The sequence below is a fragment of the Podarcis melisellensis genome (genome assembly GCF_964234715.1).
Source record: "Podarcis melisellensis genome assembly, chromosome: 13".
NCBI lineage: Eukaryota > Metazoa > Chordata > Lepidosauria > Squamata > Lacertidae > Podarcis > Podarcis melisellensis.
Window position 1 is genome coordinate 28,618,398 of NC_138545.1, and position 22,660 is coordinate 28,641,057.

The 22,660-nt window shown below is 47.5% G+C and overlaps 1 long non-coding RNA gene across 1 annotated transcript in view; it reads left to right on the forward strand.

Annotated features, from left to right (window-relative positions):
- Positions 1–21,402, forward strand: part of LOC309355608 — a 70,490-nt gene extending 49,088 nt beyond the window's left edge. The window contains exon 4 of the long non-coding RNA XR_014162557.1: positions 20,726–21,402. This is a non-coding gene — a long non-coding RNA (uncharacterized lncRNA). The remainder of the gene's footprint in view (positions 1–20,725) is intronic.
- The last annotated feature ends 1,258 nt before the right edge of the window (positions 21,403–22,660 follow it).

Here is a 22,660-nt window from a genome sequence, read left to right on the forward strand (position 1 = left end):
ATAGGGGCATCTTAAGTTTGAAAGCAGGGACGCAGGTGGCGCTGTGGGTTAAAGCCTCAGCGCCTAGGACTTGCTGATCGAAAGGTCGGCAGTTCGAATCCCTGCGGCGAGGTGCGCTCCCGCTGCTCGGTCCCAGCGCCTGTCAACCTAGCAGTTCGAAAGCACCTCCGGGTGCAAGTAGATAAATAGGGACCGCTTACCAGCGGGAAGGTAAACGGCGTTTCCGTGTGCAGCTCTGGCTCGCCAGAGCAGTGATGTCACGCTGGCCACGTGACCCGGAAGTGTCTTCGGACAGCGCTGGCCCCTGGCCTCTTGAGTGAGATGGGCGCACAACCCCAGAGTCTGTCAAGACTGGCCCGTACGGGCAGGGGTACCTTTACCTTTACCTTTAAGTTTGAAAGCACAAAGTGCAAGTAGATAAATAGGTACCGCTCCGGCGGGAAGGTAAACGGTGTTTCCGTGCGCTGCTCTGGTTCGCCAGAAGCAGCTTAGTCATGCTGGCCACATGACCCGGAAACTGTCTGCAGACAAACGCTGGCTCCCTCGGCCAATAAAGCAAGATGAGCGCCGCAACCCCAGAGTTGGCCACGACTGGACCTAATGGTCAGGGATCCCTTTACCTTTACCTTTAAGGAATAGTGGCACGTTCCAGGATTGGATCAGAAACGATGACAGCTTCTTTAAATCTGGGACTGTCCCTGGAGAAGAGGGACACCTGGAGAGTCTGGGTGTCATCCCCTGGACTGGATGTTGGGAAGAGGGCAGAGCAGGTGAGGAGGCTGGCCGAGGGCCGACTGAGGTGAGTGAGGCAGTGTGCCCCACTTGCTCAAACGAACCAGCCACCACTGTCGCTGAGCCACGTGTATCTGTTTCTGTCAGAGGCTGGTTCCCGTAGTGCTCTGCCATGGCGACGAAGCCCAGCTTGGTTGGCGGAAGTCAGAGCCCACCCCCCACTCCCCACTCCCCCCAATGCATCCTGAGCCTTCCTGACATATGGCTGTAGCTGCCCCTCTTCACTCATTTAGATTTCTTCTTCTCAGAGTTGCTGTTGCATTAACATTTGCCTTTAGGCACCTCGGAGTTCAGATCGGCGGGCACCATAAGGCCTCCCTTTATTTATTTATTTTACCACCTCAAACCGCCGCCCCCCCCCATTGCACTACATGCACACACTGCAAGAGACATCTTGCAAAGGAAAAAAAAAAGGAGGAGAAGGAGGAGGGGGATGGAGGAGAAGAGAGTAAGACACTTGCGGTGCTCATCCTAAGCATGTCAGGGATGACCCTCGTGGTCCCTCCCAACTCTGCAATTCTGTGGTTCTGTGTCTACTCAGAAGCAAGGCCCACTGAGATCCATGAGACTTGGATACAATGTGCTTGTAGGATCGCAGCCTTGGTGTGAGCATGAAAACGGTGTCCAGAAGCAGCTGAATCTGGGTTTAGATGGGAGGGCTGAAAATGCACCATCATCACCCCTTCCACATTGCGGGAGAGGATTCTCTCACCTGGTTTGCGTGGATGCCAGATGAATGGGTTGCACACAATGGTAATGGCAGCTCTGGTCCCTTTGGATGCTGAGCAGCTGTGCCTTTTAGAAACTATCCTGCTCTACCCACTGGCTGCTACTGCTGCTGCTTTCATCTTGTTTTGCACGCCCTGCTTTTGTCGAGCAATGGGAAGTTTTGGGGTTGAGGGGGAAAGGTGTTTTCTTACATGGTCAGTTACCTTGGGAGAAGAAAATACCAGGGATCAAATGACATTTTCATGCCATCTGTTTATTTACAAATATGCAGGCTGCACATAAGGAAGCAGGGAAGCGTGCAGGCAGACACAGCTAATCTTCAGGTACCATTCGTTTCCCCCTAAAAGCAAACACCATGCCCTCAAAGTAATGGCTCCTTCCTGCCAGCCAGCTGCAGCGTGCATACACACACACACACACACACACACACATACACACAACACACACACACACAAACACACACACACACACAGACAGACAGAGGACTTCTATCTTCTTTGCTGGCTGCATTCCAACTGCCCAGGCTGTTTCTCCTCTCAGCGCCCACCTCACCTGGAGAGATCTGTGCAATAACTAGTAGCCACCAGCCACCAATGCTCATTAGTGAAATGCAAAAACCTTAGAGGAGGGGATATTTTTGCATAGCGAATTTGTTTTGCTTCACCTTTTACAAAGAGATTTCAGAGCAACCATTCCAGGATCAGATTTCTTTGGGAGAGAGAAGACCCAATGATCATTTCTCCACAATCCATTTACTGTGCAAAGCATTGGATTTCTACAGGCCTTCTGACGATGCTCTGCTTCTGTTGCAAACATAGCACATTTCGCACAAACCAAAGTAATTTGTGGCTGGGGGGTCGGGAGGTTATTTACCCACCCCAAGAGACAGGATATTTATTGCTGCTGTGATTGTCATGTGGATTGTGGTTCTGGGTCATGGGCAGCTATTATATATTGTAGTTGTAATTAATTAAATACTTCAATACTCCTGCCTTTCTTCAATACTCCTACCGTTCAAGACAGCACCAGTCCTATCCTTCTGCTTAACTTCAGCAAGGCAGCTGAATCATGTGACTCAGAGGCCACACCCAATAATTTTGTGATGTAACATATGATGATCATAAAGGGAGATGGGAAAGGTTTCTCTATATTCTCTGTACTTTGGAAGTAAATTTCTGAGCTAATTTTACTCCTGCAAAAGAGGCCTCCCGCTTTAGGAATGCAAGATAAGAAATACACAAAGAAGACAGTGAGCCAGAAATAACCAGACCTGTAAAAGAGGCCTCTCGCTTTCTATTTTTAGGAATGCGAGATAGCAAAGGAGACAGGACGCTTAGCTAAAATAGGGGCTGCTTAGAGGGCTAGCAAGCAATAATAGACGTGCCATTCTATATTAAGAAATAAGTTGAAAACTTTCCAGTTGATTGGGGAAGTTTTTCTTCGAGGGCGTTTGAAGAGGAGGGAGGGAGCTTTCTCAAGGTATAAGAATGTGTGCTGCCCGTTTTTCTGGGCAGCCAGTTTTCAGAACTGATTCTGCTGGCTGTCACTGTGCACAGATAATAAACTGCTTTCCTCCAAAGAAAGGATCTTTCCTGGAGCTTTTTTTCGCTCTCTCTCTGGATCTGGGGACGCGGGCCAACGATTCCCTGGCATGGACTAGGCTCAGCCTACATCTTGGTTCCCTGACCGGGAATCTGCCCCACCTCAGAGGACTGGGGAGAGCCAGGCTCGACCTCAGGTGAACAGCTCTGATCGGCGATTGCAGGCTCCATGCGCACCCTGCCAATTTGTGGGGGGAGCCAGCCACACCGCTCCGGAGCAAGGACCCAGGTCGAGGGAGGAAAGAGGACGGCGCCGAGGGGAAGGGAATCCGCAGCGGAAAAGGTAAGCCCAAGGGAAAAGGGCGTGGGCCCAAGGGAAAAAAGGGCGAGGCCTGATCAGCCTCACCTGGTCATGCAGTAGCGTGCAGCCAGGAAGGGAAAAAAGGGAGGCCTGATCAGCCTCACCTGGTCGTGTAGTAGAGTACAGCCAGGAAGGGAAAAGGGTGTGAAGGAGAACTGGGCGTGGCAGGTGTGCCACCAGTAAGGTTTGGTAAAAAGGGGAACAGAGGGGAAAATTATTTTGGTGTGTTTAGTGTGTTACATGTTGAAATTATATTGATGTGTTTTGTATGTTGTAATTTTGGTGTGTTTAGTGTGTTACATGTTGAAATTATATTGATGTGTTTTGTATGTTGCATGTTGCATGTCAGATATTTTTAGTGACTGAATTGTCAAGTGTGGGCCAGGGCTTAGTGTCCCCCTTGGCCGAGCGATTGTAGGGCTGTAGTGTGTGGAGTGTGAAAGAATTTACAACCTGTTAGGAGCAGATTATCTGAAAATGGGGTCTGGGGCAAGCCAATATAGTCCCATGGAATGCTTTTTAAACAACTGGAAAGCAGCCACAAAAAAGAACATCTTGAATGTCCACCCAGATCAGATCCCTTATATTTCTACTTGGAAAACCAATGTAGAGAAGAACCCACCATGGTTGAAAGCCTGCCGAGGCGACGCCCCACAAAGTACAGTTTGTGCAGTTCGACCGACAGGGAAGTCAGAAAAGCCCCCAGTGATATCAGAAAAAGAAGAGGAGGGGGAAGTCATTAAACCACCTCCACCTTATGCTCCACCAACTGCCCCTCCCCTGGACCCAGGTCCCCAGGCCCCGGGAGGAGCCAGCCCCCAGCCTGAACCCCCCAAGGCTGATGAATCAGAAGAGGAAGAGGAGGATGATGAGGAATTTGTAAAGGGATTGGTTGAGTTAAGCAAAGAAGGGGAAAGGGTGGACTCAGTATCAGTCTTTGAGATTGCAACAGTATGTACAACCCTATGCAGAAAAAGTGGATGTTAGCCCCCATGTGTTGGCTGCAGCAGGATGCTCCTCAACACAAGGGAAGAAATGGCAGAGGGAATGGATAGAAGCAGCAACCAGGGCAGCCTTCCATAAGTCCCATGAGGCACAGAAAAAGGGTGGGGCCGGAGTAATGCCCCTCCGAAGGGTTTATGACCCACCAGGACCTCCAGGGGCTAATGGAGCGGCAGCAGAACGGACCTACACGGTCCAGCATATACCCTTTTCAAGTGCAGGTGTCTGTAACTGGAGAAATCAAAACCCATCCTTTGAGGAAAACCCAGCGAAAATCATAAAGCTGTTTGAAGGGATTTTTAAAACTTATAATCCCACCTTTGATGATGTGCAGTATTTGATGGATGCGCTGCTAACCACAGAAGAAACTAGACGAATCCATGCTGAAGCCCGAGCACACCTGAGAGCGCAGGGAGTGCAGGATCCAGCTATGGCAGCAGGATATCCAGAAAACACCCCGAATTGGAATTATCAGACTGTTGATGGCCAGAACACCCTCACTACCTACCGCCAGAATGTGTTAAATGGTATGAGAAGGGCAGCTAGGAAACCCACCAACTTTGTGAAGGTTAGAGAGATAGTGCAGGGGAATGAAGAGGCCCCAGGAGCATATTTAGAACGCCTGAAGGAAGCCTACCGCCAGTATACTCCTGTGGACCCAGATGAGGCTGCCAACGCCCCTATCATAAAAGCTGCCTTTGTGGCCCAAGCGGCGCCCGATGTCCGCCGAAAGATCCAAAAACACGAGGGGTTCATGGGCCACACCCTTGAGTGGATGTTAGAACTGGCTCAAACCACTTATAATCAGAGGGAGGAAGAGGCACAAAAGAAAAAGGAGAAGTACCAAGCAAAGAAGTTGATGGCGATACAGGCTACCGCACCCACCCCTCAGGAAAGAGGAAGTGCCCGGAGAGGAGGGCAAGGCCGTCTGGGGAGGAACCAGTGCGCCATCTGCCGGCAGGAAGGGCACTGGAAAAGAGAATGCCCACAGGCTCACTCAGGTGGAAGAGGACGAGGAGAGCGAATCCCAGGCCCAATCCCCGTGGGACCTGGACAAGAACTGAGACCTTGGACATCGGCAAATACAGGCAGGGGTAGAGGACGTGGACAGGGACCTCCCTGGCACCCTCCAGCCCAAAGACAGCCCGCCGCGATGAGCCTGAGAGAGGAGGAGGAAGAATATTAGGACAGACCGGGCCCAGCTGATTTAGGTTCCCGTGAGCCCATGGTCAAAATACAAACAGGGAACCGAAACCTCTGCATGAGTCAACCAGAGGAACTGAAAAGGACCCCTCTGTGTGGGGAGAAGAGCAACAGCATGCCTTCAAGGATCTGAAAAAGGCATTGCAGCAAGCACCAGCGCTGGGCATCCCAAATCCTGAGAAGCCTTTCTCCCTATTTGTGGATGAAGACCAGGGAACAGCAAAGGGAGTGCTATGCCAAAAATTGGGAAGCTGGCAGCAGCCCGTGGCATACCTATCTGAGCGCCTGACGCCTACAGAACAAGGTTTACCGCCATGCATGAGAGCAATAGTGGCAGTAGCCACCCTACTGAACAAAGCAGACAAATTTACCTTTGGCTAAGACACTGTTTGTGTGACCCCGCATGCAGTCCCAGCCCTGCTTGACATGAAGGGTACCTATTTCCTCTCCCAAGCAAAAATGAGAAAGTGCCAGATGCTATTGTTGCACCCGCGTTTGAAGTTTCAGGTTACCACCGCCCTCAACCCAGCTACCCTGTTGCCGGTAGGAGAAGGTGAGGAGCAGATGCACGATTGCATTGAAGTGATGGATGAAGTATATTCCAGCAGACCTGACCTAAAGGATGAGGCAAACCCCCACTGGCCTTCATGGTTTGTAGATGGAAGCAGCTTTGTTGAGACTGGACAGCGGAAAGCAGGCTATGCAGTAGTAGCCCTGGAAGACCAGGTGATCGAAGCAAAGTCACTCCCACCTGGAACATCGGCCCAGCTGGCAGAGTTAACTGCGCTTACCAGAGCCCTGAGCCTGGCAAAGGGACAGAAGATAAACATTTATACAGATTCTAAGTATGCATTCCTGACTTTACATGCCCATGGAGCCTTATGGAAAGAAAGAGGTTTGCTTACCTCCAGAGGAAACCAGGTGGCCCACCCACAAGCCTTATTGAACCTTCTGGATGCTGTATGGGAGCCCGAGGCAGTGGCAGTTATCCATTGTTATGGACACAAGACTGGACCAGGGGAAGTGGCCAGAGGAAACCGATTGGCAGACAGAGTAGCCAAGAAAGCAGCCCAAGAACTGGCCCCCGCCTCGGTTATTGGAGCACTGGTCCCAGAAGAGATTTTAAGCACTACTGACAAGCCAGCTTATACGAAGCAGGAAAGGGACACTGCGGACGCTCAGGAGTTGACGCTGTCCAAAGAAGGATGGTACCTTACCCCTGATGACAGGATATGGATTCCAGAGTCCCTTTCTCGGCAGGTCACTCAGAGATACCATGATTCAACCCACATAGGACCAGATGCTACAACCAAGCAGCTGGAAAAATGCTTCTATATAGCCCACCTCTACCAACTGGCAGCCCAGGTCTCCAGGAAATGCCTGCTGTGTCAAAAGAATAATCCCAGAGCCGGACCACTGGCTCCCCCAGGGATTCAGCATAGTGGAACTGCACCTATGGAAGATCTTGTCGTGGACTTTACTGAATTACCCCGTTGTGGACTGCACCGCTACCTGCTGGTAGCAGTGTGCACCTACACCGGATGGGTCGAAACATGGCCCACAAAGACTGAAAAGGCATTTGAAGTAACCAGGTGCCTGCTTAGGGAAATCATCCCTCGCTATGGACTGCCAAGGTCCATAGGATCTGACAATGGACCAGCATTTGTTCATGCAGTCCTACAAGGACTGGCAAAAGCGCTCCAGATCAACTGGAAGCTGCATACTGCTTATAGACCCCAGAGTTCTGGAAAAGTAGAGAGAATGAACAGAACTCTAAAGAATCAGCTGTCCAAGCTGGTACAGGAGACCGGGTCTAATTGGGTGACCATGTTGCCCTTGGCGTTACTTAGGGTCCGCAGTCTCCCGTCAAAACGGACCCATTTGTCACCTTTTGAAGTTATGTTTGGGAGACCAGTTCCATATGTTAGAATGTTAACTCCATATGCTAGCCAAGATGTGCAATTGAATAACTATGTACAGTCACTCTCCCAAGTTTTCTCTTATCTCAATAGGTGGACCCAGGCTCGCACCCCATGTGTGTTAACTGAACCGTTCCATCAGTTCGAGCCAGGTGACGAAGTGTGGGTGAAAGACTGGCAGCGAGCCCCCCTACAGCCCTGCTGGAGGGGACCTTACACTGTGCTGCTCTCCACACCTACTGCTGTGAAGGTTGCTGGCATCACCCGTGGGTCCACCATACTCAAGTGAAGAAAGCCATTTCCGACTGGACAGTAACACCAGATCCAGAGAACTCCCTTCGGTTGACCATCTCCAGGCGCCCGGTAGACGACCGCCCTGCTGGTATCACTCCAGAGGCTGATACCTCCACGCACGGCTGAAGAATTGGATGGGAGGGGCGCCCGCGGGCAGCGCTCCCAACGTACCTGCTCTACGAACTCACCCACCTGAGAATATCCTACCACAGTACAGGGACAGAGTGAGACTTACAATAATTTGGACGGCATCTTCCCAGGTGGATGGATGGGGAGGATATTTACTATGGTGATAGGTCCAATAATGCTTCTATTGCTTTTTTTGCTTCTGTATGCCCTGCTTGATGCAATGTATGCAAAATATGATGGAGAAGATGATGTCTCGCATGATGGGACCTCGCGTGATTGCTTTCATGAGGGATTATAGACCCCTACCCCAGAACGAACCTAAGTATTAGGTTGTTCAAAAGAAGAGGAGGGAGTAAAGGGAGATGGGAAAGGTTTCTCTATATTCTCTGTACTTTGGAAGTAAATTTCTGAGCTAATTTTACTCCTGCAAAAGAGGCCTCCCGCTTTAGGAATGCAAGATAAGAAATACACAAAGAAGACAGTGAGCCAGAAATAACCAGACCTGTAAAAGAGGCCTCTCGCTTTCTATTTTTAGGAATGCGAGATAGCAAAGGAGACAGGACGCTTAGCTAAAATAGGGGCTGCTTAGAGGGCTAGCAAGCAATAATAGACGTGCCATTCTATATTAAGAAATAAGTTGAAAACTTTCCAGTTGATTGGGGAAGTTTTTCTTCGAGGGCGTTTGAAGAGGAGGGAGGGAGCTTTCTCAAGGTATAAGAATGTGTGCTGCCCGTTTTTCTGGGCAGCCAGTTTTCAGAACTGATTCTGCTGGCTGTCACTGTGCACAGATAATAAACTGCTTTCCTCCAAAGAAAGGATCTTTCCTGGAGCTTTTTTTCGCTCTCTCTCTGGATCTGGGGACGCGGGCCAACGATTCCCTGGCATGGACTAGGCTCAGCCTACAATCACAGGGCCAATCCTGCCATTGGGTAAAGTGAGACCAACCACCTCAGGTGGCAAATTTGAGGGTAGCAGTAAAGGGCAGAGAGTTGTCCACAATCTGGTTTCTAATTATAATCTTTACTTCACTGGGAGTTGCTATTTGGACACCAAGAAAATATAAAGAAATAAATCTTTAGGGGGGGGGGGTAAACCAAGGCATGTTTGTCTCCCCTACCTCAGTAAAGGGATGCTCTTGCTTCCCAATCCATTGATTGGGTCTTCTTAGTTACTGACCCCTGCGAATTGCCCCAAATCCTATAGTAAATTAGAATACTGAATGACTAGTCCCCAGATGCAATTGGTTCTGCCCTTTCAACGATTATAACGAACTAGCATAGCAAAATATGTCTTTGTTCCCCTTTCTTTCCTTTACTTCTAATAATGTAATATACATATATTTGGGTATGCAAGGGGAAAATTGGATATGTTTCTGTAATCCATCTCTCATATAGACTACAGTTGCCTCTTCAGTGCATCCATTGAAAAGGAGGGCAGAAGACTCTGACTGAGAGGACAAGAGGTTTGTTGAAGTACAACTAAGTTTTTTAAAGCTGTCTTGACTGTGAATGCGGCACACAGTGCAAGATGCTTAAGATAAAATGTACATTATTTAGGCATAGAAGTAGTAGTAATAATAATAATAATAGCAGCTATTTTCTAGATAAAGAGGTGCCAGAACTCCCCAGAACACCCCTTATTCTTTTATAATGGCAACGGTGCTCACCTGAGAGGTGATGGAACTGAGCTCCAGCGAATTCCAGCTGAAAAAAAGCCCTGAAAATAACAACAATTATTTAACAGAGAGAAGAGCAGTGCCTCTTGCTGGTTTGGGGATTTTATGGCCCTGAAATTGAAGAGGTGGGGGAGAAACTAACCTAGCATCCTGTTCAAGGAAGGATGCCAGTCTGTTTTCTCTGTTGTCTCTCCTTGTAGGGAAGAATGGAGGGCACAAGGTCAAGTAAAGGTCAAAGGAGGAGCATTGATGAGGAGGAAGATAGAAGTTCAAATGTGCATCAAAAAGGGGTGGAGGGGGAGAATTGATGATAACGCAACATCACAATCTGTCGGCAAATGAGGAATGAAAATAATGCTGCGGAACGAGCGCGCGCGCACACACACACAGCACAAGGCACATACCAGGTTTTTTTTAATTCAAAAAAACTTTTAAAAAAGAACCTTTGGATGGGTGCAAAACAGCAGCAGTGAAGCAGTTAAACTGAGAGGCTTACACATAGCACACAAAGAGAGACGGAGGGGAGCACACAGCAAGGAGGTGGGGAGGAGGAGGAGGTGGGGTGGGGAGAGAAGAGAGAAAGTTGGTCCCAATCCAAAGAGTTAATGTTGCGCACCATGATCGATTAGATGTCAGATGTGATTTCGAACCAATACAAGATGAATAGCATAATTTTCCTGCGCCCATTTTCCGACGGAATTAAGAATCCATTAGCTAACACAATTTTTTTGGCAACTTTAATAAAAAAGCGCCAATAGACATTTGCGGCAAATGCTCCCTGAGGTACCTTTGAAAGATGTGAATAACCTTTTATTCTCTCTCTCTCTCTCTCTCTCTCTCTCTCTCTCTCTCTCTCTCTCTCTCTCTCTCTCTCTCTCTTCTCCCCCTCCCCCCCCGTCTTTTTCTCTCCTCCCTCCTCTTTCCTAATCTTTTTGTAACTGCTTTCTCTAAGAAATTGCCTGGTAGGGTTCTTCTGCCTTGTCCTCGTCCGCCCCCCCAGCACCTCACCAGTTGTGATTATTTGAATAATTGGGGTGGTGGTGGCAGACAACCTTCCCTCTTGTAACCACCAAGCATTCTTCACTGAACAATACTTCTAAAAATGGGGCAGGGCGGGCAAGAAGCAGTTGGTGATTTTGGGGTGCGTGGAGGGAGGGGAAGGAAGGAGAAGAATCAGCCAAAAGAGATTCTCCAAGGTTGCGTGGAAGATGAAGCTTCCCAAAGAGGAAATCTCCAACCGCAACACAATGATAACAGATTGAGACCTCCCAGGCCTTCTGAAAATTCATACAACCTCCCTGTCTACTCAGCAATTTGCCCTCGAGGAGTCGGCAGTCTGAGTGGAAGGAGGCCAGCTTTGTGAAATTGGATTCGTCAGGATTTTGCTTCATTTTTTTCCTACAGGTTTGATGTCCATTAGAGGGCCCGAATAAGCACTGACGTGATATGCCCATGTCAAGCTTCCTTACATGCCATTGTTTGTGCCACACGAGTGCCAGATTCACAGTTTTGTGGAGCTGAGGACGAGATATTCTCAGTGGATTCTCTCCAAATTCTCTCCTGCTTTTTCTGAACTCCCTGAGCATTCAGAGTGAGAATGAGTTATGGGGTTGGAGAGATGAGCCCTTTGACCCACCTGGCTACACAATGAAGCCAGCCCTGGGTCTGAAAAATGCAATATGAAGTAATCATAAGGAAAAGAGGGTTTCAAAGCATGTGCAGAGTGCATTTCCCACAGGCCAAATTAACCCTCTGTTAGGAAGAAGGACTCCCCTGTCAACGACTTTCAGCTCGGCATAAGCCTCAGCACTGAAAAGCTTCTGGGCTTGAACCTTGGTCGTTTTGGGTTGCATTTGAGGAATGAGAGATTTATGCAGTGGAGGGCCAGAAAATAATCAGGAACTCCTAATCATATCTGGTAGCAGTCAAAGGCCTCTTGTATGGGTGAGTACATTAGCCAGCCTCATTTTCCTGTGTGTGTAGAGAGCCCAGAAATACAAGAAAATGTGGTTTGAAACTAAGGATCATAAAAAGATAGCTTGCTCTCCCCACCCCCCCAATTTGTCATCGGTATTGAATGACTGGCTTTAGGGATAGAACGGAGCTGAATTTTTGCAGACACAAATTTCAAGCGAGTTCTTCCTCCTAGCATTTGCTTGAAAAAACCTGAATGGATATCTTCCTAATTTGGCTTTTTTTTTTTTTTTTTAGGTTTCATTTTGTTTTGTTTCTGCTAAGCTGCCAGTACCACACAACAGAGGCAGCTGTGTGATGGCTAATGGTGTGTGCAGAGAACTCTGCATACATTGTGTTCTGCACACTATCGCCAGCAGGGCTCCTTCCTGGCCTTTTTGGGGGAGGGCAGGTGGGTGTTCAAATTCAATACGCATAAAATTCCAAGGGCACTCTGGTCTGGCACAACGTCACCACTTCAGCTCATAAACAGGGACTTCCGTGTCAGAGCTGGTTGTGGACATGAAGTCTGAAAGATGCCCTGCTCTTGAGGTTGTGTCAGGCGCAAAGAGATGTCAGCTAAGAGTCCTGTCCATTGGGCACCCAGTTCTCTGCTTCCTGTGCAATTGGAGCCACTGACCTAGAAATGCAGGCAGCCAAGTCAAGAGCATTAACACCAAAGTCCACAATCCTCTTGGCCCATGGAACCAGGTGATTTCAGGGAGCCAATCCCACACCACTGCTGACTATAAAGCTATAAGATCTTCTGTGTACTTACAGCCTAGGCCGCCATATTGACTGCCTTAACCCAACGCCAGCTACTTCCCTCTCAATACTTGCCACATGCCTCTCAGCCTAACCTACCTCACAGGGTTGTTGTGGGGATTAAATGGGGGCAGGGAGAACCACGCAGTCCAACTTGAGCTCCTTTGGAGGACAAACAGTGGGGTGCAAATGCAACAGGCAGATAAATAAAATCTCTAGCTGTGGGGCTGGCCTTTGCCGCAATCAGACCGAGGCTCCAGACAATTCATTCAGATGCTCGACAGTTAAGTCAAAAGGTGGTATGGCAGGGCGATTCTGCAAGTCACAAAAGAGTCTAGATTTTGACCTTTTTTAAAAATAAAAATAAAAAGAGTCTTCTAACATTCTAGTTCAAAACATGCACTGTTGGTAGAAAACCAAGCAAGGGCACAGAAATCGTACTGATTGGCAGGAAATTATTTGCAGGACGTATGCGTTTGGGAACAGGGAATGGGTAAGTTGGAACAGGTGTTGTTCTTTGAGGTGCTTCCAGACAGGGAAGGTTTCACATGTGGCTGCCCTCAGCCACCATCAGTGGCCTGGTCTCGGGCACCGCCTATGATTTTTACAATGCAGCCCTAGTTTTGACAACGCTGCTAGCCACATCACCCAAAGCGGAAGAAAGGATGTGCCGAAAGAAAGGCCAAAAGAGGACACGGATTAGCATATGTTTTGCATACACCAGTTTCTATGATAATTACTATTCTAGAAACACATCACGGCTCGCCATCGAGGGGGAGAGTGTCACCAGGTAAACATCCTGTGTGCCTCCTCAGTCTGGCAGCAGGTGCCGCTAACAGGTGAGAGGCAGCTTCCCATTGTCATTGGCCGTGGGCTCCAGTACTGCTGTCCTCCTTGCCTTCTGCGCCACTCGCCCTTCAAATAGAGAACTTTGCTCTGTCGGCCCCTCGGATAGAAAATTGTCCTCTGTCAAGCCGGTCACTGGGTTTAGCTGAAGAAAATAAGTTTACAGTGGTATCTTGGGTTAAGTACTTAATTCGTTCCGGAGGTCCGTACTTAACCTGAAACTATTCTTAACCTGAAGCACCACTTTAGCTAATGGGGCCTCCTGCTGCTGCTGCACCGCCAGAGCACAATTTCTGTTCTCAACCTGAAACAAAATTCTTAACCTGAAGCACTATTTCTGGGTTAGCGGAGTCTGTAACCTGAAGCATATGTAACCCGAGGTACCACTGTAATCAGTGGTGTTCCAAGACCCCTGGTGCTGTTCACGAGGCCTGTAAGAGACTGACTTCAACTAGCTTACATGGCTTTGAACATGGAACATTAAGGAAGGCTATTTTGAAGTTCTTTTTTCTTTATTGGGTGTGAGTCTTTCTTGCAGGAATGGTCTCCTCCTAAAACCCACCGGAGAGAGTCACCTGATTTCTCTCTACCCCGCCCATCCACCAGCCTTTCGTGACATCTGTCTGATGCAGTGGTGTCTCTGGGTGTGTAGCTCCAGATTCCTGCCACCAAAAAGGATCAGAATTAGGATTATTGTCACATCTGTTTGGAGCGGGAAATGTGATTAATTTGGCAGGAGTTCATTTGCTCTTTTTGCAGGGAGGGGGCCAGGATCGTATTGCATCCCCTGGACTAATCTGACCGGCTCTAACTTTAAATAGGCTTAATTGCTGCGGTAATCAAAGGGGAAGCCAGGTTAATGTAATTATTTGAAAGTTGTATATGTTTCTCTTTCTCTCAATTACTTTAGGGTGGGGGCTGGCAGAAAGATTTATAGTCCTGTGGAGTTTAATTAGGAGCAGGCAAAAGGACTGAGTCACCTCTCGCTTTCTTCCTGGGTGAATTCTGCTTTCTAGGGCTTTGGCTTAGTCACTCTGACCCACTTCTCTCTGAGAAGGCACCCCTCCAGAAATTTTCCAGTGGGGGGCAAGACATCCATGATGATTTGTGTTGGCTTGGTTGTGCGTGACCTTGCTTTCAACACTGTTTGAGCCTGCAAAAGTTTCAGGTTGGACTACTACTCCTCTGTTTCCAAGTGGTGCATGCCCAGCCGAAATCCTGCAACTGTTTATATCACAAATGTTGGGTTTGGTTGTTCCTGCTTTTGTTGCACTATATAGCACAAGTGTTTCCCTCCAGGAGGAAATAGTGCAGTCACATGGGGAAAGGATTGCAGAGCAACTAAAGCAGAACAAGGTGTGGACTGTCCAGTATAAATCCAGAACCAATGTACTATTATGAACTGCTCTGAGAGCTTCAGGTATAGGGCGGTATAAAGGTAAAGGGATCCCTGACCATTAGGTCCAGTTGTGGCTGACTTTGGGGTTGCGGCGCGCATCTCGCTTTATTGGCCAAGGGAGCCGGCGTACAGCTTCCAGGTCATGTGGCCAGCATGACTAAGCCGCTTCTGGTGAACCAGAGCAGCGCACGGAAACACCGTTTACCTTCCCGCCGGAGCGGTATCTATTTATCTACTTGCACTTTGACGTGCTTTCAAATTGCTAGGTAGGTAGGAGCAGGGACCGAGCAACAGGAGCTCACCCCATTGCGGGGATTCGAACCGCCGGCCTTCTGATCGGCAAGTCCTAGGCTCTGTGGTTTAACCCACAGCGCCACCCACGTCCCTATAGGGCGGTATAGAAATTAATTAATTAATTAATTAATTATATTGTGACAATGACCTGCAGACCTGCAAGACATATAAGTGTCCATGTGCATGTATATACACACACAATCTGGAGGAGCACCAGGGCTACTTGTGTCCAGGCTGTCAAACTTCAGACTGCAGGGGGATGATGGCATGTGCTGTGATGGCTAGAGTGTTGGAGTAAGACCTAGGAGACCAGGGTCTGAATGCCCACTTGGCCATGACGCTCCCTGGGTGACCTTGGACCAATCACTGCCACTCAGCCTGTGGAGGTTAAATGAGGCGGGGAGAACCAGGGCTTTTTTTTCAGCCGGAACTCGCAGCACCTCTCAGGTGGGCACCGTTGCCATTCAAAGAGAACGAGGGAGGTGTTCGTGGTGAGTTCCAGCACCTCTCTTTCTAGAAAAATAGAACCATGTAGGCCACCCTAAGCTCCTTGGATACAAAGGTGGGATATAAAAGCAGTAAGTAAATGATTATATTAAACAGTGTGGACAGAGAAACATTGGGACTGAGGCAGAGTTCAATTGAAAGTCCAATGTATGGATGAATGCGTACCAAAGGAAACCATGGGGAAACTGGATCTCTGTGACCCACATGCACACGAACACTCTGGTGCATGCACAGATCTTGGCCTTTGGATTGAGGGGGGGGGGGAGAAAAATGGTACACTTGACCGTTCCTTGTCTTCCTCTCATCCCCCAGCTACATCAGATATGTGGACTCTATCCTTCTGCACCACCACCTCCCAAGCTGGAATAATGAATGCTGTTGATATAACAGTTTTAAAATAATTAATTAAAAACCGATTTGAGGTTTAAGCCAATCTTAAGGGATTAGAACAGATGAGACTTTCATGGAGGACCAACATCTGCTGTTGTGCTATGGTGGGCTTGGTGTCCTTCTTTGGACATCTGGCACACAGCTGGCCTCTGCTTTAATGCATGATGGGCGATACTGACTTGAATGGACTTGAATTCAGCTGACCTTTTTTGGTTTGGAAGGAGAAGGTTGAACTGGCTCAGATTGCTGACCATTGCCATTTATGTTCTTCATGTTGAAGCAATTGTCTGAGGCCTTTGCTACAGCCCCGGGGAAATCAAAGGGATGACATTTCCTAGCGAAAGGGCAATGGGTGTATTTTGTGCATGCTCAGAGGGCGGGTTGGCAGGTGCCCGTCCTGTCAGTTTGCATTTCTTAGTGCAGAAAGTATTGATCTGATGTGTGGAGATCTTTCCTGTTCTGATTAATACAAGAGGATTCTAGAAGCTACTACAAGCTTCTCTGAGAAGCAGGCAGAAGGGTCATGATTGTTTGGGTTATATCTTCTGGGAAGCTGATTTGAACTAGTTCTCTTATCTGTTCAATTAAGGTCATGCCGACTATAAATATAGGCCAGAAGGAGCTTGGGTTTTACTTTCTCTTTCTCTCTCTCTTCCTTCTTGTGTGGTGTTCTGTACATAGTATGCTAGTGTTAAGGTTTAGTCTTGTTATAAGTTTATTAGTTTTTGTAAGTGCTGCAACTGGATTTCTTATGGACTGTGCCAATCCTGACTGTATTTGGATTTGTGACCATTACGCTCATTCAGCACAAGTAAAACTCTGCTGGATAATAATAATAATAATAATAATAATAATAATAATAATAATAATAAAATTTATTTATACCCCGCCCATCTGGCTGGGCTTCCTCAGCCACTCTGGGTGGCTTCCAACCAAATGGGTAAAGTACTATTACCTCTGGTCTGTTTTTGGAAACTCTGTTACATGTTTAAGGTTTTCCTCCACACGTTGACATATCCACCATTTGATTTCTTGCCACTCAATGCAACTGCTGTTGATAACTGGCAACTGACTGTGTACCTGACTTTATTAGAGAGTATAGCATTTCAGCTACCATTGAGCTTGGAGATTTAGTTTTAAACATATATTAGTTTTTATTTTAACTAAAGAGAATTAACTCCTCCAGCCTGAACAATAACCCCCACTGTCTTTCAAAAAACAAACTCGAGGCAGCTTGCAATAATAAAAACTTTCCTCTATGGTACTACATCTGTGATGTCTCATTTACAAATGCATTTCCTACCTTGGTCTTACATACATCTGCTGAGGAAAGTATATACTGTACATACTTGAACCAGCCCAGAGGAGAATCCCTGTCATTATGTTCCAGAGTGAGTAAGGGATCCTCTCCACTATACTGACTGGTGGCCATTTCTAAATAAGTTTTGATTTGTCTATTCTAGCAGTATACAGCTTGACTCACTTACAGAAGCTGTCTATTTTGCTTTGTGGCAATGAAGCCTCTGGTGCCATTTGGCTGAGCTGTGTTCTAAAATGAAAGCAGAAGGTTTTGTTTCCCTCTTCTCAGGTGTAAAGGGGGAGACGTGGGGAAGAGAATGTGTAAGTTGAAGACTCTCTATTATTCATTCTCTGTCACCTAATCCATGGTGAGATGGTTGTCTGATCCATGCCAAATTCAGTTTCATATCTGAGTGAAAACTGGGTCTCTCCAGTACAAATCAGGCACTCTTGCTGTCAAATATCAAATAAGAAACCTTTATCAGAATCACACACTGCCAGTGTATGTCAGTTATTCAAGCATTTGTTCAAGTATCAGCTTCGACAGATATCTGAATATCATGGGAATATCTGTGGTATATTCTGAAGAGAAATTTTGAGCAGAGGTTTTTTTGGGGGGGGAGTGTGTTCTAGTGTGTTTCATCCATCCCTTCCTAGCTGCAGTAGAAAGCGAAACTGATCGTGTAATTTCAAATTCCTCCCACTTCATTCATCCCATGAGATCTAGAAACTTCAAATGAAAGTAGAAAGAGCCTGATTTATGGGATGGCCTCTGCAGTTTGTTGGCACAGCTCATGCAGATCTGTAGATCTCCCGGAATACATTCAGAAGATTATGTGCAAAATCAATCCAGTGAGGAAGTTGAAGTAAGCGTAAGATGGGGAGGGGATTGGGATCTTGTAAAACTGGTTCCGTCTGCCCGTATGTGAGGGCGAATATAGTGTGCACCCAACACACACACACACACGTCTTATTTTTCTGTGCTCTCTCAGTGCTTGACGAGATTGTTGCCATATTAATGGGATTACAGCTGAAATAACAGATGTTAACTTTGCAATGGAAGCTCCAGAGATATTCAGGGAGCTTAGAACAGGAAACGGGTTTAGTCACCTCCTGGGTTTCAAGTTACACACAAACACACACACAAGCAAGAAATAAGCTACCGATGGCAGTCTGTGCCCTTTTGTCAACAAGGAACAGAGGGGAAGGATAGGGCAGGGACAAAGCTTGCGAGGAGCCAAGAAAAGACGAAAGGATTAAGGGGGTCCAGCTCTCCAAAGAACGAAATCTGTGAATATCACATATTTGGGTGAAAATATTCACCATTCAAAACTGGCAAGTGTTGCTTGTCTCTGCGCACATTTATGTAACCAACAGCTGAATTGTTGAGATGACCCTGAATATCCACAAACATTCAAATTGCATGGGGAGAGGGCAAGTTTCAGTGATGGGGTGCTGCTCAGCACTGCAAGCTCTGTAAGCAACTTGAACATTTGGTCGTTTATTGCAGGCAAACTCGCACAGGACTGAGGGACCAGAGGGGCTGTGTGCTATCTCACCGAGAAGGAGAGAAGGATAAAGGCCGGGGCATGCAGTAGTCAGGGTGTTTGAGCCGAGCAGTTGGGTTGGAAGGGAGGTAGGAAGAATAGTGAGCAGAGAGTTCAGGAGACTGGTTGAGTAAGAGCAGAGTTGGAAGTGGAAAGGAGGCAGGGGGTGCAGGAAAGTGCAGTTGAGGTTGCGGAATGAAGTTTGGAGAACCAATGGCCCGTGTGGGAGGTCATCACTCAGTGGTAGAACTGAGTTCTGCAGGAAGAAGGTTCCATGCCCATCTCCAGTTTAAAAGATCAGGTAGCACATGATGTGGAATTTCCCTGCACAAGACCCCAGGCTGAGCCACTGCTAGAGTAGAAAATACTGAACTAGATGGACAAAGTCTGACATAGTAGAAATTGATATGGTTGCATGCGTCCCAGTCTCAAGGTGGTGAGAGACTCCAGGGGTTCCAATGCTTACCCATGATTTAATTTCCTTGGAATAAAGGTCACTAGAGAGGAGACTGTGGTATTTTTAGGATAAATGACTTTATTTACGTATATATACAACCTGACCCTAGAATGGAAGGTCTCGCAGCATTCGCACTCCAACAGATCTTGCTTCCTCTGTTAGGTTTCTAGAGGGACCCTCAAAGCCATAGTGTTGTGTTCAACACACAATGCAAGTCAGGCTTTTTGTGTTTCTCTTCAGCTTCTAGTTCAGCCCAGACTAAAAAAAACAAGGCTACGGGCTCATCCGCGCTTCTGCTTGTCCCATACCTGAAAAGCATGGGCCTGAGCGGTTTTCAGCTTCTCCCATTCTTTCCCTGGGGAAAATCCGCTCTTTAGTGCTGAATCGGAGCAAACATCAATTCGCAGAAAACCCAGCTGAACTTTGCTCCAGTTCAGCGACAAAGAATAGCTTTTTCTGGGAGAAAGTGGCAGGACCAGTGGAAGTCTCTCATGCAATACTATGTTCTGATGCATTCCACACACACACACCAAACCGTCTTCAATCCAAATTAAGAAAAAGAGCAACCTAGCTGTGTCTTGTGAACCACCCTAGGATCTTTGAATGAAGGGTGGTATAAAATTTATTATTATTATTATTATTAGGCCCATAATGTGTGCACAGCCTTAGCATCAAGGGGAAAGAGTGGGACCTGTGTCCTGCCCCTGGCGACCCCAGCACTGAGAATGCACTCATCCCTATTTGCATTTCTCCATCTGGGGTTCCAGTCCTTGGACAAAGAGTGTCATGGAATTCTGGGAACTGGCTTTTGTTATTTGCATGTAGGTATGTGGATACCTGTGTGTGTAACTGAGGGCTTCACAATATGAGACCTACAACAGACCAGACCCTATCAGGAACGTCACAAAGAACCAGAGCCACCAGTTTACTTCAGGAAGCCATGCCAGGGTTTCTCATCTGTGTGTATACTGGATAGGTGGGCCGAGGAGCAGGAAGCACAGATGAGTCAAACCCCACTTGATCTTTCATGACTGAGACCTTTAGCGTTCTTCTTGCTACTCCCACCTTTCCGTGGTGCTCTTCCAAATGTAATTGGCGCCCATTGGGCTTAGAAGCAGCCAAATCCCCTTCCCACTCTGAGCTCAAGAGTGTTGGCATAGGACCCCATGGATTTTGCTCATCGGATGAACTACTGAGTGTGGAAGGGAAGAGAGGGAGAGGGCGATGGGAGGCTGACGGAGATGCATCCAACTCATTTCAAAGTGATCTCTTTTTTTGCCTCTCATTCTTCTACAGTGGTACCTCTAGTTACGAACTTAATTCGTTCCGGAGGCCCGTTCTTAACCTGAAACTGTTCTTAACTAGAGGCGTGCTTTTGCTAATGGGGCCTCTTGCTGCCGCTGCGCCACCGGCACACAATTTCCATTCTCATCCTGGGGCAAAGTTCTCAACTCAAGGTAACTCTTCCAGGTTAGCGGAGTTTGTAACCTGAAGCGTTTGTAACCTGAGGCGTTTGTAACTCAAGGTACCACTGTATTGGCCACTGTCTATTTACAGACCTGCTCTTTCATATACAACCAGAGCTATTCCATTTATGTATTTATTTTCTATTGCAGTCTGTAGCTTGGAAAATTGGAAGGCAGCTAGCAGAAGAGGCACCATATGCTGGAGAAGCCTCCTTCTTGAGCAAAGGAAAGAAAAAAACACCATCGAGCAAATGGAAGCAAAGAAGTGTGTAAAGGTAGAAAGCCCAGTTGGCTGAATGGATGATACCATGTGATTCCTGTTTTGAAACTGATGGAGCCTATTGAGAACAAGAAGATTCCCATCCCTAGGCAGAGGAGTTCAGTTGTTTCTGGTAAATAGCAAATAATTCAGGAGCAAACTGCTATTTCCAATTAATTATTTTTATACATTTATAATCCAACCTTTCTCCCATCGCAGAATCCAAGGTGATTCACAAGCACCCATCCAGACATTGACCAGTCCTAGATCTGCAAGGTGACCTCCTCAGCTGTCTTCAGACCATACCTTGGGACCATGCCCATCATTCTGATGGTTGGGAAACGTGTGTGAGAGGAGGGTTCTTACATCATGTGGGTGTACACAGAGACATGTTGCCTGCTACCAAATCCCTGTGAGTGAGGACCAGGCTACCACTGCCAGAGGGTGGATGCCAACCCCGACACTGACCATGGATGGAACCTGCTGGCATGTATGGGGTAAAGGGTGCTTTGAGAAGGGCATTTATTGCAGGATCAGTGCTGCTCATGCATGCAATGGTTTTGTGTGTATATGTGTGTGTGACATCCATTATAATGTCAGTGGTATTAACATGGTGGCCTGTATCCACCTGTCAAGGACTGGACTGGGAGGAGGAATGGTGGAGATCACACACACCCTTCTCCTGACACTCCCAGAGAAGAGGAAGGGAGTATTGAATTACAGCAGTGGTTTGAGGAAGGTCACAGCGCAGAGACAGATGAACAGAAAAGTTGGGGGGTGTTGGAAGAAGAGAAGGGGGAGACAGAGAGACAGCAGCCAGCTGACCCGTTATCACTGGAGAGCATTTCTGACCCCCCTTCTCCAAGAACATGGCAAGCATTGAAAGTGGAAGAGCAAAGGACTCGGAGACAATTAGCCCCTGGCTGCCACCGTAAGGGGAAGTGCTGCTGCTAGGAAGGGAGGGGGGAGGAGCTCAGTTGGAGCAACGCCATTATGGGAGACAGACTGGATTCCTTTGCCTCTCAATGTGATGTTTGAATAAACTCATTACTAAGGACTCTCTTTGTTCTTTCCTGCTTTGAGCTGCCACCGGGGGAGGGATAGAATTCTCCGAGCCTGACACCACACCTCACCATTTAATTCAGGTGGACACGGATCATGGGGCCAGTGTTCCTCGTGTATGCAGGTTTTCTCCATGTCCACCTGATGTCGTTGGTACTGAAACACCAGCCTGTATTTCCTCCCTGCTTAATCTGGATTTACCATTTCCAGGAAAAATCCAATAAATTGGGGGGGGGGAGAGAGAGAGAGGAAGAAAGAAGAAGAAGCTTGCTGTTGAGCCATTTGTGATATCTGAATGTCCTGTTTGCATATTAAACTCTCATCTGGAAGCACCTCTCTTCTCTCCCCCCCCCTCTTTTTTGTGCATAGTCCCACCTTGCAATGTGCTTCTGGGGTTACTTCCCTAATAGGTGGAATGACCACTCTCAGTTCACTCTGGCTGTGCACACGTGACCGCCTTAAAATGCAGCTAGGTTGTTCTTTTCCTCAATTCGTATTGAAATACATTGGGGTGGGGGATGCATCAAAACACAGTGCTGCGTAAGAAGCCACGGGATAGATGTGGATTGTTGCTTAACGTAGTGTATGCACTACCCAAACCAGGAGGGCTCTGGATGGAAAGTAAGTGGGTGTACACAACCGCTTTCTTTCTTTTAATGGAACATCAACTTCACATCATCAGATCGTTCCCCTGTGGCTCCCCTGCAGTGTTTCTGCCTCTTTTGAGACCTCTGAAAATCCGACCCTTTTGGAAAGTACAGAAAAGTAGCA